Source organism: Pan troglodytes, chromosome 4, assembly GCF_028858775.2.
Source record: "Pan troglodytes isolate AG18354 chromosome 4, NHGRI_mPanTro3-v2.0_pri, whole genome shotgun sequence".
NCBI lineage: Eukaryota > Metazoa > Chordata > Mammalia > Primates > Hominidae > Pan > Pan troglodytes.
This window is the reverse complement of record NC_072402.2, coordinates 157,639,028-157,655,689: the sequence shown is the minus strand read 5'-3', so window position 1 is coordinate 157,655,689 and position 16,662 is coordinate 157,639,028. Positions and strand designations below refer to the sequence as shown.

Here is a 16,662-nt window from a genome sequence, read left to right as displayed (position 1 = left end):
GAAGTGAGCTATGATCGCATCACTGCATTCCAGCCTGGGCAATAGAGCGAGACCTTGTCTCAAAAAAAAAAAAAAAAAAAAAAAAAGCTGAAAAACAAGCCAAAAGATGCTGTGCGTATTGGGTCCTTGTTATGTGCTGTCAACTTTTTTAGCTCCTGTTTCATTTAATCCTGACAACAGCTCCCTGAGCAGGGTGGGATTATCCCTATTTTACAGATGAAGAAATGGGTAGACGGCAGCACCAGTGCGAGGTCCCTCACAAGTGAGAGACAGGTTTAAAATGAAATGAGATGATTTGAGAGATTTGAAATGAAAATGAAACCTGATGATTTGAGAGGTTTGAAATGAAATCAGACGGACGGCAGCACCACTCAGACAGATGGCAGCACCAGTCTGAGGTCCCTGAGAAAGACAGTTTTTAAATGAAATCTTTTGTTATTAAGCCCCCAGCAGCCCCCTCGTTAGTTCCTGATGTGCCTGTGGTCCCCTGTCCCTATCTCCTTATTGTGGGGCATAAATGGAGGAATCTTTTTATTCTTTACATATTCTTTTTTCTTTGAGACAGGGTCTCACTCTGTTGCCCAGGCTGGAGTACAGTGGTGCAATCTCGGCTCACTGCAACTTCTACCTCCCAGGTTCAAGTGATTCTCCTGCCTCAGCTTCCCGAGTAGCTGGGACTATAGTGCATGCCACCACGCCCGGCTAATTTTTGTATTTTTTGATAGAGACAGGATTTCATCATGTTGACCAGGCTGGTCTTGAACTCCTAACCTCGCCTCGGCCTCCCAAAGCGCTGACTTTACATATTCTTAAATCCATTGGCCTTCACTCAATATTGGCTGAAGAAATGAGGCAATGAGCAGGCTCAGAGACTGCAGTGTGGCATGGGGACCTAAAGCATCATTTATCTGGTCTACAAAATGCCAACCATGGGCTGGGTGGTTTCTAACATCCCTCTGGGCCCTGACATTCTGGGACTCTGGGATTGTAAATTTGATTTGATTTATTTCACAGTCAGTGTCAAACAAGCCAATGACCTCAGGGGAGTCAGTGGGTGGAGAAACTGTTTTGATCCTCTTGTAAATGGAGTGGAACTCCTTTGCAGTGTGGCTCTTATTAGGGGCATTTGGCTACACCATCAGCCAAACCACATCTCCTCAGCTGAAACAATTTGGTCCAGTAAAAACTGGAAAAATTTACAATAATATGCTGCTTCTTTCAGCACCAGCTTTGTAAAAGGAGGTTTCCTTGGATTTGGAAATTCCCTTCAAGGTTTTTCCATTTTTATTTGCCACTTAACCCTGGAATGAGATCATAAACTTGTCCAATGAATACAATATCTTTGGGCCAATAGAGCCATGTTAAGTTTTAAAACAAATGCTGAAAACAATAATAACCAGAGCCACCTTTTGCAACAACTCCATTCCAAAACCAGTTATTAAGGTACCACATTTACAAACATTCTCTATTGTAATTCTCCAACAGCCCTGCTACTATGTATTTCATTTTGCAGAGGAGGAAATTAAGGCTTAAGAGGTTAACAAGGTCACATGCCTAGTATGTGGTGGACTGTAATTAAAATCCAATTTTGAAGTGTGGGTTTTTACTCGTTTAATAATAAGGAAAAGGAGCATTTATTCATTTCCTTAAACACTAGGGGATTTCTCCCTTAACTGGGAACGCTGAATTGTCAAAGCACTTTTTCTGAAACTAAAATGTGGCATTTATCCCTTTCAACCTTGGATTACAATTGCTTAGGTCTATATCTCATCTCCTCTGATTAGACTATGAATGACTAGAAAAGAGAGTTCATGTCTGACTCTTCTCTCTGTGCCCAAGGCCTACCTAGCACAGTGCCTGACACGTGAAAGGCACTCAGCCAACAGGTGTTGCATGAATAATAGTGATAAAAATAATAAAACCAAAATGCATTAGCCTCTGGCTATGCAAAATGAGGTTCATGGATAAGCAGCACCTGAGTGCTGGTTAGAAATGCAGAATCTCTGATCCAGTGCATCAGAATCTGCTTTTTTTTTTTTTTTTTTTTTAGAGCTGGGGTCTTGCTGTATTGCCCAGGCTGGATCTGAACTTGCTATGTTGCCCAGGCCAGACTGGCCTTGATTGCTGGGTTCAAGTGATCCTCCTGCTTCAGCCTCCTGAGTAGTTGGAACTACAGGCAGGTGTCCCCATGTTCAGTACAAAATCTACTTTTTAACAAGATCCTGAGGTGAGAAGTATTGCCTTAGCCTGCATTACAATTTTACTTTTAAGAACTGTTTTTGTGTGTATCTTGGGATTCATGGGTGAGCACAGGCTGGGCTGAGAGCCACCTCACTATGGGGTTGACCCCCTTGGCCCCAATCCTCCAGTGACTCCTCTAGTTTATAGGATAAAGTTCAAACTGCTTAGGTTAGAACGTAAGACCTATTCAACGTGGCTGCAATGGACTGATTCTCTGCAAGAGCATTGACTTTTCTGGCCCCTTTCCCTTTATTCACGCTGTCCACACTGGTCTGAGATACCCTTTTCTCTCCATCCTTTCCAGGCCTGGCTCAAATTCTTTCTTCTCATAACAACTTTCCTCTGAAGTGTGAAAGCAGAAGGCAGGAATGAACAGCATGAGAAGACCCGCTAAGATCCAGATGACTTACACACCCAACCTATTAATGTTTTCATCTTCACAATAGGCACGAGGGTGCCTTGGGTTCCGTAACTCCCAATTTACAAATGTGGAAATGGAAGCTGTGAGTGTATGGAACTCACCCAATATGACACAGATATTAAGTGGTAGAGTTATGATCGAAACGCTAATCTTCCTGGCCTCAAATTAGTTTCCATAATACGCAATATTATTTCTAAACTCTGAGAATACTTCTGGGGTGGGGAAGGCCAGAACTAGGTACTTAGGTTTTTTTGTAATGGTTTTTTTTTTTACATTTTTAAAATTTTTATTACAATTAATATTATTTTGCTTCTACAAATGACAACTCCTAGAAGTAATGATATCTTCACATATATTTTATCTGGCTATTAAAATGCAAGTATCTAGAAGCCAGGAATTTTGTGTCACTTTTAACTTGACAATACTGGTTAAGCAGATAATTCAGTGCCATGTAATTTCAGGGGCTCACAGCCCTGCTGAATCTCATCCACGGATGTCCAGGAAGTACACAGTCCCCAGATTAAAAGTCTCTGCTCTTCTCTCTACAGATTTCCATCATAACAGTTGAACTTATTTACGGGTTTGTCTTTCTTGTTCACAAGCTCCTTAAGGCTAGGGTCAATCTTATTTGTCTTGGTTTCTCTAGCACCCAACACAGAGCTTGTTACAGTGAATGTGTAAAAATACTTGTTGAGCACATAACGTCCTTTTCATGTGCCTAACTCAGTATCGGGTTCATAATAAGTGCTGAATAAATGGTTGTTGCCTGTATTTGATTCCTTTCCCTTCTTTACTTACCTAAATGACATTCATGTGCCAACACACAGCTCAGTTTCCATCTCCTCCCAAAACCCTTCCTGACTGCTCCAGACTTCTTCTTTTTTATTTACCATCAAAGAGAGTCCATAGTACATGGGTTAATATAAAGTGCCATTGTTAGGGGGTGTGCCTCTTAACTCTTTGGGAACTGTAAAAGCTCCTTAAAGATGAGGTCTGTGTCTTGCCCTTCTAGCACAGGCCTGGGCATGCAGTCAGTGCCCATTGATTACCACTGATTAACTGATTGACCCATTCCAACTTCCAGTAGGGGAGCTACCTTTTGGCTTAAGCCCAGAGTTGAAAGCAGATGGGATGAAATGGTTTCTGCAGCACTAAGCTTCCATCTTTGATGCCAGACTGAGTTTGTTCCATGCTTTGACCTCATTGGAAATAGTAATTTCCCTGCAGAACACTTTTAGAAACTGAGCATTGGTGGGACTTACCATGAAGAAGCTATAAAACTTTATAAAGGGTCATAAAAGAAGACATCTATAAATGAAGATACATAGATTGCTTTTGTATAGGAAGTCTCTATCCAAGATAACTTCACTTTTCCCCAAATTAATCTGAAAATTCAAAACAGTCTAATTAAAATCCCAACAGGTTTTTGTTGTTGTTGTTTTTGTTGTGTGGAGAGCTAAATAATCCAAAACCAAATTTATGGAAGAATATGGAATTTGGAAGAATAACCATGAGAAAAATATCCAGATCAATGGAAATAAAGAGGAAAGGTAAAAGAGTGGGTATGAGGAAAATGGGTAAACTCAGCTCTGTAAATATTAAAACCTGTCATAGAATCATAGTAATTAAAAAAAATCCTAGGGCAGGAAGTGCAGAAAAAGGCAGAAGAAAGATCAATGAAATTATGTAGTTTAGAAAGAGAACCAAATATCCATGAGAATTTTATATGCCATTTCAATGCATGTGGGAAAAAACAGACTAAGTGGTGGGAAAAAACAGACTGTAAGTTGGGGCAACAGGATAGCTATTTAAGAAAGAAATAAGGCTGGATCTCTACTTTATTTCTTACATTAAAATAAACTTAGACAGATCCAATATCTTAAATATAGAAAAATTGTTAAAGTATTAGAAGAGGATATAGGTACATATTTTTATAAGTATGAAATAAGAAAGACCATTTTAAGCACAGCTAAAAGTCCAGGATCTGTAAATAAATGTATTGATGAATTTGTCTAGACATTTTTATAAGGCTACAAATTTCAAAAACAAAAGAAGAATTGAGAGAAATATGTGTAATTCAAATGACAGTAAAATAATGATATTTGTTTTCTTTTCTTTTTTCTTTTCTTTTCTTTTCTTTTTTTTTTTTTTGAGATGGGGTTTTGCTCTTGTTGCCCAGGCTGGAGTGCAATGGTGTGATCTTGGCTCACTGCAACCTTCACCTCCCGGGTTCAAGTGATTCTCTGGCGTCAAGTTGCTGGGAATCCAGGCACCTGCCACCATGCCCAGCTAATTTTTTGTATTTGTAGTAGAGACAAGGTTTCATCATGTTGACCAGGCTTGTCTCGAACTCCTCACCTCAGGTGATCCACCTGCATTGGCCTCCCAAAGTGCTGGGATTACGGGCATGATCCTGGCCAAGGAATGATATTTCTAACACACAAAGCTCTCTTTCAAATAAATAAGAGAAAACTCAATAGAAAACTAAATCATATGAATAAACAAATAAGAAGAGTAAGTATAATTGACACCCAATGAATTAATGAAAAATATAAATTTTTTTTTTTTTTTTTTTTTGAGACAGAGTCTCTCTATTGCCCAGATTGGAGCGCAGTGGCATGATCTCAGCTCACTGCAGCCTCCACCTCCTGGGCTCAAGTGATCCTCCCACCTCAGCTTACAGAGTTGCTGAACTAAAGGTGCGCACCATGGCACCCAGCTAGTTTTTGTATTTTTTTTGGTAGAGACAGAGTTTCACCATGTTGCCCCAGCTGGTCTCAAACTCCTGGGCTCAAGTGATCTGCCCACTTCAGTCTTTCAAAGTGCTGGGATTATGGGAGTGAGCCACCATGCCTGGCCTGAAATTTCTTTACAAAATAAATAATGTAAATTAAAAAGCAGCAAAATAAGGCTGGGGACAGTGGCTCACACCTGTAATTCCAGCACTTTTGAATTCCGAGGCCAAGGCGGGCGGATCACTTGAGGTCAGGAGTTCGAGTCCAGCCTGGCCAACATGGCGAAACCCCATCTCTACTAAAAATACAAAATTACCTGGGCGTGGTGGTGCATGCCTGTAATCCCAACTACCTGAGAGGCTGAAGCAGGAGAATTGCTTGAACCCGGGAGGTGGAGATGGCAGTGAGCTGAGATTGCACCATTGCACTCCAGCCTGGGTGACAGAGCGAGACCCTGTCTCAGGAAAAAAAAGCAAAATATTAAATATTAAAATATTTTAGGTATATTTTTGTGGAAGATATTTTAAAAAGTGCTTATACTCAATTTGGCAAGTGTGTGGGAAAACAGACATTGTCATACATTCTGGGCGGAGATGTAAATTTTGGGTGGAAAACTGGCATTATCTAATAAAATTAAAATGAGCATGGCTTTTGATCTAAGTATTTGACATTCAGGAATTTAGCCTACGTAAGTATTCTTGAAAGACAGCAAAGATGACAGTATAAAAAATTGCAGTAATGCTTTCCACAAATAGGAAATAATTTAAACCATGTAGCATTTACATAATGAAAAACCATACATTTATTAAAATGGTAAGCTGTCAACAATTGTCCATAACAAAATTAAGTAGCAAAAAAGCAAATTTCAGGGAAGAATGCTTAGAATGCTTTGGATTTCTATTAAAAAAACCTCTGTGTGTGTGTTTTGGTATAGTTACAGCCAACAAAAAAATAAAATTTGGAAATCTGGGTGAGTATACACCAAACTGTTCATAGCTGTTATCTCTGGAATGTGTTTATGTGAACATTTTCACTTTGTATTTAAAATTCTTTTTGCAATGAACATTTTTGTTGTTTGTTTACTTTGAAACGGGTCTCCCCCTGTCATCCAGGCTGGCGTGCAGTGATGTGATCATAACTTGCTGCAGCCTCAAACTCCTGGGCTCAAGAGATTCTCCTGCCTCAGTCTTCTGAGTAGCTGGGACTACTCAGTGTCACCAGGCCTGGCCAATTGAAAACTTTTTTGTAGAGATGGGATCTCCCCTAAGTTGCCCAGGCTGGTCTCAAAACCTTGGGCTCAAGTGATCCTCCTGCCTCAGCCTCCCAAAATGCTGGGATTACACGCAGGAGCCATTATGCCTGGCCTCAAATATTTCTTTGGTAATCAGAGAGAGAGAGAGAGAGAGAGACAAAGAGAAAGATTGAGGGAGAGACAAAGGTCAAAAATATAGGGATGGGAAAAGAGCTAGAAGAGGGCTAGTAGCTGGTAGACCTTCAAGCTGGGTCATGGCCTTTCTGGGCTCCAGCTTCTCCATGTACAAAACAAGGGGGTCGCATTAGCTACCAGGGCCCCCTCCTTCTCTGACTCTTAGCCTTGTGTTCAGCTTTTAGAGGTAGAATGGAAATTAGGGAAAAAGGTGCAGATATTTCTCCAGCCAGAGTTTCTTTGAGCCTAGGACAAACAGGCCACACAGAACTGAATCCTTCCTTCCTAAGCAGTAGATGAACCTGCTGGCTGGCAGAGAGGCACAGGTGTCTTAGGATGAAAGGCTCTACAAGAGAACAGGGACAATTTCCAGCCTTGGGGAATCAGATGGTAAAACACTGAGATTGGGCCACTTAGACCATTAGGCTCCATGCAGTCCCTTTCATCTCTCCTCTCAGCAGCTGTTCGCTGATTTCCCTGCCCTCTTCTTTCTGACTCATCCCTTTGTTCTGTCCTTTGGCTGGTGTGCATCAAAACTTTTCCTGCATCCAAACTGATATGACAGGTTAAGGTTATGTCGGGACCCCTGGATGGCTCTGTGTCACCTCTTGCTTGTTTGGCTCAGTCTGGCACACATTCCTCCCTGAGGAGGCCACATCTGGGACTCATACCTTCCTTGACACCCGCAGCCCTCAGGACTTCTCCAATACAGAGTGAATGACGCTGGTACACCATCTCCAGGGTGTCTTGTCTTCTCACCAGAGCCCTTTCTTGTCTTTCTGTATCCTGAAGGCTAAGCACATTGCCTGGCATCATAAATATTGTATAATGAAATGATTAGTCTTTGCTGCTGAATGCATGCCATTCTCCAGGTTCCAGCAAGATGAACCCTTATCTTGCTTCTCAGTCTAGGTCTACCGGCATGCCATAAATGACCCCAAAATTCCAGCCCTCAAAGTCTCCTTACAGCGGGGAAACCTTCCAGGTAGCAGTACAACTTGAAGATGTCCTGTAGGACACCCAGCTGGGTGGGCTTACTGTGGCCATACAAGAATGTTTTCTGAGAATCTCAATGATAAAAGGTCTGAATGTGTTCAGTGTTATTGCCTGTGCTGGCTACATATGGTAGCTTGGATGCCAGGTGGAGGAGGCCTTCCTACTCCTTGAAAGTTCGGTGAGATTGTCTCCTGTATCCCTTTCCCATAACCCTGGAAGTTCAAAATCCTCCCTTGGAGTCCCCCGATTCCTGTCGTAGGGCAGGGACACTACCTTCCTTGTGGCCTCTCCTGACTCATGGGCTCCATTTCCCTTGGTGGCCTCCTCTATTTGCACCACACAGAGGCAATGATTCCATAAGAGAAAAATCACTCATACCAAGCGCAATGGAGTGATTGTCCTCCTAAAATCCATTTGTTGAAGTCCTATCCTGCCACGTGATGGTATCAGGAGGTGGGGCCTTTGGGAGGTAATTAGGTCACGAGGGTGGAGCCCTCATGAATGGGATTCATACCCTTATAAAAGAGATCCCAGAGAGCTTCCTCCCCATCTTTATCCCGTGTAAGGCCACAACAGGAAGGCATCTGTCTGCAGCTTGGAAGAGAGCCCTCACCAGAACCTGACCATAGCAGCACCCTGATCTCGGACTTCCAGCCTCCAGAACTGTGAGGAATAAATTTCTGTTGTTGATAAGCCAACTGGTCTAAGGTACATTGTTACAGCAGCTGGAGCTGATTCAGACACCAAGCATGGAGGAGAACTATTGATGCGGATCTCACTGACCCCCTCCTTGTCCATTCCCATCTCCGTTCCTCTCCCTTTCCCTCCCAGTTTGCTCCAGGAGTTCCAAATTCATATAAATGTCTTTTGTCACTTTTCGTATGTCTCTTTTCAGGCGAGCATTTCTGTCCTGTCTTCTGGCAGCTTTGGTGTCAGCCTTGTTGAGAGGCAGCCGGGGAGAGAGAGTTGGGAATGGTGATGGTAGAAAATGGCTTTCATTTTCTTTCTTTTTTTTTTTCACCAGCTCTTTTCACATAGATAAATGCTCCATTCTCAATTTGGCATAGGTTTTGGATTATCGCCCTCAGCAGGAGGTCCCCGAGCTTTGCTCCCCTTCACAGCAAGTCTGTATTGAACATCTCTTAGATGCCTGCATCTGAGCAAGGAGATTAACACTGATTCAGGAAGCAAGGAGATTTCACTAATTATTCAGTCCTCACAAGCCTCTGAGGTGGGCATAATTATTAGCCCATTTTATAGATGAAACAATGCCAGCTCAGCCTGATTAAGGAATTTGCTCAAGATTACACAGTGGTAGAGACAGGCTTCAATTTGAGGCCTGACCCAGAGCTACTGGCCCTTCCACACCCCAGTGCTGATTGCCACAGACTGGAGACTTGTGACTCCCTTGGAACACTGAGTGTGGGGGTGCCTAGAAGAAGATGGGGAGGTGCTGGTTACATGCAGGGATGGAGAGATGTGTGGTGGGGATACTTTGGAAAGGAGGCATTATTTGACATTGCCACTATCTTTTTTTTTATTTTTTATTTTTCTGAGACAGAGTCTTATTCTGTTGCCCAGGCTAGAGTGCAGTGGCACGATCGGCTCACTGCAACCTCTGCCTCCCAGGTTCAAGTGATTCTCCTGCCTCAGTCTGCTGAGTAGCTGGGATTACAGGTGTGTGCTATCACTCCCAGCTAATTTTGTATTTTTAGTAGAGATGGGGTTTTGCCATCTTGGCCAGGCTAGTCTCAAATTTCCGACCTCAGGTGATCCACCTGCCTTGGCCTCCCAAAGTGCTGGGATTACAGATGTGAGCCACCACATCCAGCTCTTGACATTGTCACTTTCAAAGAACGTTCCTATAAAAGTGATTCCATATTCACGTTTTGAGGACATAGGAGCTGGAAGGGCAGGAAATAGCATCCCCCCTGTGTAACTGCAACAGGGCAAGTGTGTTTCAGAAAGCCTATAATGTAAGAAGGTTATTCAGCTCTTGAGAGGGGAGGCCTGGCTTCTTACGCAGTGTCCTGATTACAGAGAAGGTGGAGAATGTGTGCTGATTCTCACAATAATTAGAAATGGACTCTGTCTTTATGACAAAATTCAAAGAAAAATACAGAAGATAGTGGGGATCTGAATTTTATAACAATGACAATAAGAGTAGTTATCATGTACAGAGAGCTTATAGGTGGCAAGCACTGTAATAACCCCTAACATGCACCTCTCATTCATACCCAAAACAATTCTAGGTGGGAGATGCAATTAACTGCCCCCATTTTACAGATGTTGAAATTGACACTTATAAGAGAAGTAATTTACTCAGTCACGGAGCTATCTCAGTACAACCCATGAGCTCCTGCTCTCCCATGTGCTGCTGTTTTAACCCGGTGAGGCAGGCCACTAGGAAGCCAAGGACAGTAGTTTCCCCCTTATCCACAGTTTCGCCATCCATGCTTTCAGTTACCTGAGGTCAACTGCAGTCCAAAAATATTATATTACATACAATAAGATGCTTTGAGAGAGCGAGTGAGACCACTTTCAGATAGCTTTTATTACAGTATATTATTACAATCGTTCTATTTTATTATTATTATTCTTAATCTCATACTGTGCCTAATTTATAAATTAAGCTTTATTGTAGATATGTATGCATAGGAAAAACATAGTGTATATAGGGTTAGGTACTATCTACGGTTTTAGGCATCCACTGGGGTTCTTAAAACATATCCCCCAAGAATAAGAAGGGCCTCCTGTACCAAAAGGCAATTTAAGAAAGTGTAGCAGATTACACAGGGGACTGAAAAGTGTAGGGGATAAGCGTTTGACTGTGAATACACTAGTTTTCAGATGACTCATTTTCCCAGCCAAATCCAGGAGAAACTGTAATAATTTAGAATTGAAAAGTCATCCTTTTGCCATCTCCAGGCCTTGTGAAAGTAAGTTCTGGGCCTCCAAGAAGGTGGAGGGAGAAGAGATGCCTAACTCAAAAATCCTTCCATGATCTGTGGACGAGCAATGCCAGCAACAAAAGTGAGAGGACAGAGCAAAGAGTGAGTTTTCAAAGGATGGAAAATATAAGCAAGGATGAAAAGATAGAACTAAGCCAGACAATAAAAGGGCACAACAGCCCTTGTTCCCCTCACCACTCTGCTCCGTATTTCTGACTAGGATGAGGTGGTTTTGTGCACAGTGAGACCCCAAAGGTGGCTATGGGTGGGTAGCCAGGCCAGGGCAGCTCAGGTTCCGGCCCGAGGAGCAGACTGCATTCTTTGCCCCTGTCTCACAGTGGTCTCGTCTATCCATCCAGACCGTGCTAAATTCTCCACTAGGGGCTCTCTGCTCCTCCCGTTCGACAGACAGCTACATCTTCTTGTGCATTGCCAGCTGCATCCCCAAGACACCGTGGTGAAGGTGAAGGCTGGAGTCAACGGATTTGGATGTATTGGGCACCTGCTCACCAGGGCAGCTTTTAACTCTAGTAAAGTGGATATTGTTGCCATTAATGACCCTTCATTGACCTCAGCTACATGGTTTACATGTTCGAGTATGATTCCACCCATGGCAAATTCCATGGCACTGTCAAGGCTGAGAAAGGGAAGCTTGTCATCAATGGAAATCCCATCACCATCTTCCAGGAGCAAGATCCCTCCAAAATCAAATGGGGCGATGCTGGCGCTGAATATGTTGTGAAGTCCACCAGCGTCTTTCACCATGGAGAAGGCTGGGGCTGACTTGCAGGGAGGAGCTAAAAGGGTCATCATCTCTGCCCCCTCTGCTGATGCCCCCATGTTCATGATGGGCATGAACCACAAGAAGTATGACAACAGACTCAATATCGTCAGCTATGCCTCCTGCACCACCAACTGCTTAGTGCCCCTGGGCGAGGTCATCCATGACAACTTTGGTATTGTGGAAAGATTCCAGAACACAGTCCACGCCATCACTGCCACCCAGAAGATTGTGGATGGCCTCTCTGGGAAACTGTGGTGCGACAGCTGCGGGGCTCTCCAGAACATCACCCCTGCCTCTACTGGCACTGCCAAGGCTGTGGGTAGGGGTCATCTCTAAGCTGAACAAGAAGCTCACTGACATGGGCTTCTGTGTCCCCATCACCAACGTGTCAGTCATGGACCTCACCTGCCGTCTGGAAAAACCTGCCAAATATGATGACATTAAGAAGGTGGTGAAGTGAGCATTGGAGTGTCCCCCCAAGGGCATCTGGGGCGACACTGAGCACCAGGTTGTCTCCTCCGACTTCAACAGAGACACCCACTCCTCCACCTTTGATGCTGGGGCCGGCATTGCCCTCAAAGACCATTTTGTCAAGCTCATTTCCTGGTATGACAATGAATTTGGCTACAGCAACAGGGTGGTGGACCTCATGGCCCACATAGCCTCCAAGGAGTAACACCCCTGGACCACCAGCCCCAGCGAGAGCATGAGAGGAAGCGAGAAGCCCTCACTGATGGGGAGTCCCTGCCACACACAGTCCCCCATGACACTGAGACTCTCCCCTCCTCACAGTTTCCATACAGACCCCCTGAAGAGGGAGGGGCCTAGGGAGCCCCACCTTGTCATGTACTATCAATAAAGTCCCCTGTGCTCAGCCAAAAAAAGAAAAAATTCTCCACTAGGGTCACCCAAAAGGGCAGATCACTTAAGCTTGCTAATTCCTCTGTCCGCCTCCTTCCTTGCAAGCTGGAACCAGATGTTTCACCCCTAATCCTGAAATGTCACTGAGCCTCAATGGATTATTACAGAAAACTTCCCTGATGGATCATTACAAAAAACTGCCCCATTCCTCCCAGGGAGCACGTGCTCTGGTCAAGGAGGGCTCACAGAAAGATCTGCCTGGCACAACAGCATTCAGAGCAGATGGACAGGCGAGGCCCTGGACCTCACTCTCTCTTCCCTGCTTGCCCTGATCCACTGCTTGTGACAGGAGGGGAGTGGGTAGGGTTGGTGGAGGTTTGACTTATCTGGGACGAGGCTTTGCAAGCCATAAAGGAGCAGGATGCAAGAGGACATAATGAAAAACGCCAGCGTGTGAAGAAGTGCATTTGGCAAGAGAATCCAACACTTATTCTTCTGAGGCTGCTGAAGTGCACAAATGGAGGCAGGCTGGTGCCGGCTGGTCCATCTGCTCTGAGATCTTGCTGATCTTAGTGGAGGACAGCATGACCTCAGGAGAGAGTCTTGACCTAGTACCTCCTACCACATGGCAAATACACTGTTATAGTGCCTGGGCATTTCATTCCAGTGTCTCCTGATCTGGTTTCTTATGCTTCAGGATTGTTTAAAAGAACAATCTGGCAAGACCAGCATTTGAAGAATGAGTGTATTAGTCCTGCTTTTAGTTTTAGTTTTCATGTTGTTGATGCATCAATCCTCTGGCAAGCCCAGAAGTTCTTAATGGTGTTTGTGAGCCACTGAAAAATAAGAGGTTATTTGATGTGCATATGTACATTTTCTGCGTAGCTGTTTCATAGCTTCCCTCAGATTTTCAAAAGCGCCCATGTACCAAAAAAAGAATAAGAGCCATTGATTTAGAGAAAATCACTGTTTTGATCAGGAACCATGTTGCATGCATGCTCTAAAAGCGTGAACGAGCTATCAGAAGATTTGGCTTCATTTTTCCCTAATGAACAATACAAATTGAGTAGTACCCCATGTTGATGATGATGTGAATGAATGGGCATTCATACATTGAGGGTGGGAGTATAAATTGGAATATGCTTTCTGGAGGGTAATTGAGTAAGGTGATTCAAAAGCCTTACAGTTTTATGTATTTAGTTTCCCTGAAATTACAATTTTAAGAATTTGTCTTAGTGGTTAAGTGTGCTAGCTCTGCAGTCAGGCTGACTTGAATTAAATTTTAACATCACTACTTATTATCTATGTCACTGTGGGTAAGTTACTTAACCTCTCTCTAGGACTCAGTTCCCTCATCTATAAAATGGAGATAATATTATTTATCCATAGGGTTCTTGGAAGGGTTAAATGAGATAATACATGTAAAACACTTAGTACAGTATCTGAGACAAAATAAATACTCAATAAATGTTATTATTTAGATACAAGGATTTTATTGGCACATTATTTATCATAACTAAAAATTGGAAACAACCCCAAATATTCAACATAAGTGACTGGCTTAATGACACATACAATTCAACCAGTAAAAATTAACTCAGTGAATATGATTAGAAACGTGTTCATAATACGTCAAGAGACAAAGAACAGGTTACAAAATAGTACATTTGATATGCCATAGAAAAGTGGCTGAATAAATATGTTTTCAACATTTCAGTGGTTATGTTTAAGGGGTGGCTTTTTATTATCTTTTTTTGTTTTTCTGATTCTTTTAAATTTTCTACAATGAAAACACACATATAACTTCTTGTAATAAAACGTAACTAACCCAATAAAAGTTACTTTTTGAAAACATGATGACTGATTTCTGTTGAAAAACGCTTTGTGGCTTTGAATCATCATTTCTGTGAAGGTTCCTTTCTTCATGTTCAAATGAGAGTTATATTTTCTTTCCTTGTTGAGATACCAGGAAACTCAAATGAAAGGGTGAGCATAAAGTGCTTTGTGAAGGGCAGTGCATAGCATGTGTGAAAAGGCCCAGCTTCTTAACCTGCGGAGCTTTCACAAAATAATCTGTGCTGTAATGCAGGAAGACTCCGGAAGCCCTGTTGTCCGGACTTGGAGAACATGCCTCCAGCCCTGGGTCAAAGTCCTGTTATGATTAACTCCAGGGAACTGGTATGGATTGAGGATGAAGGTACAGAGACTTTCAGCTATGAAAATCGGTCTGCAGTCAGGATTCCAAGTTTAATCTCTGTGAAACCGATGGGCCAGTGTGGCCATGCTTACTAATTAGACAGCAGCAATGTAATTGATCAAATCAATTCCCTTCATGACGCAAAGCCAAAGAATCCAGGGACAGCTTGAGCTTGGAAGAGCTTGCAGAAAGCCAGAGAATGTGAATCCCTCTCCCAGAGATGTTAACGTGGTTAATCTAAATTTTTGTGCTAATTGCTGGCTCCTTTCTCAAAAACGGATAATATGGTGATGCAATGTAGCTCCCGTGTCCCTCACGTGGCCAGACTCTAGGCTGGAGAGATTTAAATTGTGCTCATTCATTTCTTTCCTGGATTTACAGCAAGCATTCAACGTCTTCAAGCTTAAAGAGCCTTTGCTTTCTGGAAAGAAGCAAAGTCATAGCCAGGTCCCCCATTTCATTTATGAATAGCTTTAGCGTTAATTTGAAAGCCAGTGTATTGAAAAAAAGAATGTAAAAGGGAAACCATTAAAAGAAATGAGGCTTATTGCAACAACCAAGTATTGAGGCCAATACTTCAATCTATTTCATGCAGATCAAATGAAAAAAAATGGTATAGAGGCTGCATTGGTTGAGTGAAATAAGCATGGGATTTGGTGGCAGACAGAGCTAGTTGCAAGCTCAGCTCTGCCACTTATGAGCCCTGAGAACTTGGGTCAATTATTTTACCTTTCTGAGCCATGGTTTTCTTTTCTTTTCTTTTTTTTTTAAGATGGAGTTTCACTCTGTTGCCCAGGCTAGAGTGCGGTGGTGCGATCTCGTATCATTGCAACCTCTGCCTCTCAGGTTCAAGCAATTCTCCCTGCCTCAGCCTCTGGACTAGCTGGGATTACAGGCATCCACACCACACCTGGCTAATTTTTCTATTATTTAGTAGAGATAGGGTTTTGCCATGTTGGCCAGGCTGGTCTTGAACTCCTGACCTCAGGTGATCTGCCCACCTCGGCCTCCCAAAGTGCTGGGATTACAGATGTGAGCCACCGTACCCAGCTAACTATGGTTCTCTTATTTGTACAATGGAAACAATTATGCCATCCTCAAAGGGTTGTGAAGATTAAATAAGATAACATACTGAAACACCTAGCTCACTGCTAGGGACATCATAAGTGCTCAGTAAATATTAGTTCTCCACCAGTGTCTTGTCTTCTGGACAAAGCCCTGAAATCATGTCTTTGTTCTATGCTGCAAACTCATGTGTCATGGTCCTACACTCTGTGCCATTGGATTCCAGATGATTCTAGACAAGGTAACCTGCAGTCTTTCCAGAATCTATGCCATGTTTATGTATGAGCTCTGATTCTTAAGAGAGGGAACAATAGAATCTAAGCATATTCAATATTATACTATAATTTTAATTGTTTTCATAATATATATCACAGAATACAAAATTCAAATCATTGTGGCTGGTAGTATCAGAAATCTCTGATTGCAGAAGGCATGCAACTTTTGGTTTAGAAAAAGAGGTCATGAGATAAGCAAGACTGAGAATATGGATTTACAGCACGTCATTCTGGCAAAACATGTGACAGACACACACTTGGAATGCCAGAGATGGACTGGAAGGAGAAATGGGGAGGCTTTGCGGGTACTGGTAATCTTTTCTTTCTTATTTTGGTGCTGCTTACCGGGATGTGTTCATTTTGTGAATATTGACACGGCCATCCCTTCTGATTGGTGCTCTTTTCTGTATGCATGTCATACTTCAATAAAAAGTTTATTTAAAGAGAAATAAATGTCACACAGTTTGTATGCATTCAGCATGAGGTGGGATAAATCCTGGAGAAGCCTCATGTCAATTTACCAGGGAATTCTCTGTAAATCCCGGATCAGGCTTTTTCCTGGATGGTCTAGATTTTTATAGGTAAGAACAGAATGCAATCCAAAGTTACCATCATCTCTTCTGGAGCACGGCCTCAGCCTCACAACTGACCTCCCTGTCTCTACCCTTAAGCCTCTACAATCCATCCTCCACTTACCCAATGAAGTCTTT

At 42.8% G+C, this 16,662-nt stretch overlaps 1 protein-coding gene and 1 pseudogene across 2 annotated transcripts in view; one reads left to right on the top strand and one right to left on the bottom strand.

Annotated features, from left to right (window-relative positions):
• Positions 1 to 16,662, bottom strand: part of ADRA1B (adrenoceptor alpha 1B) — a 56,596-nt gene that overhangs the window by 10,239 nt on the left and 29,695 nt on the right. The gene's annotated exons all lie outside the window — the stretch shown is intronic.
• LOC129144112 (glyceraldehyde-3-phosphate dehydrogenase-like) lies at positions 11,282 to 13,069 on the top strand (annotated as a pseudogene).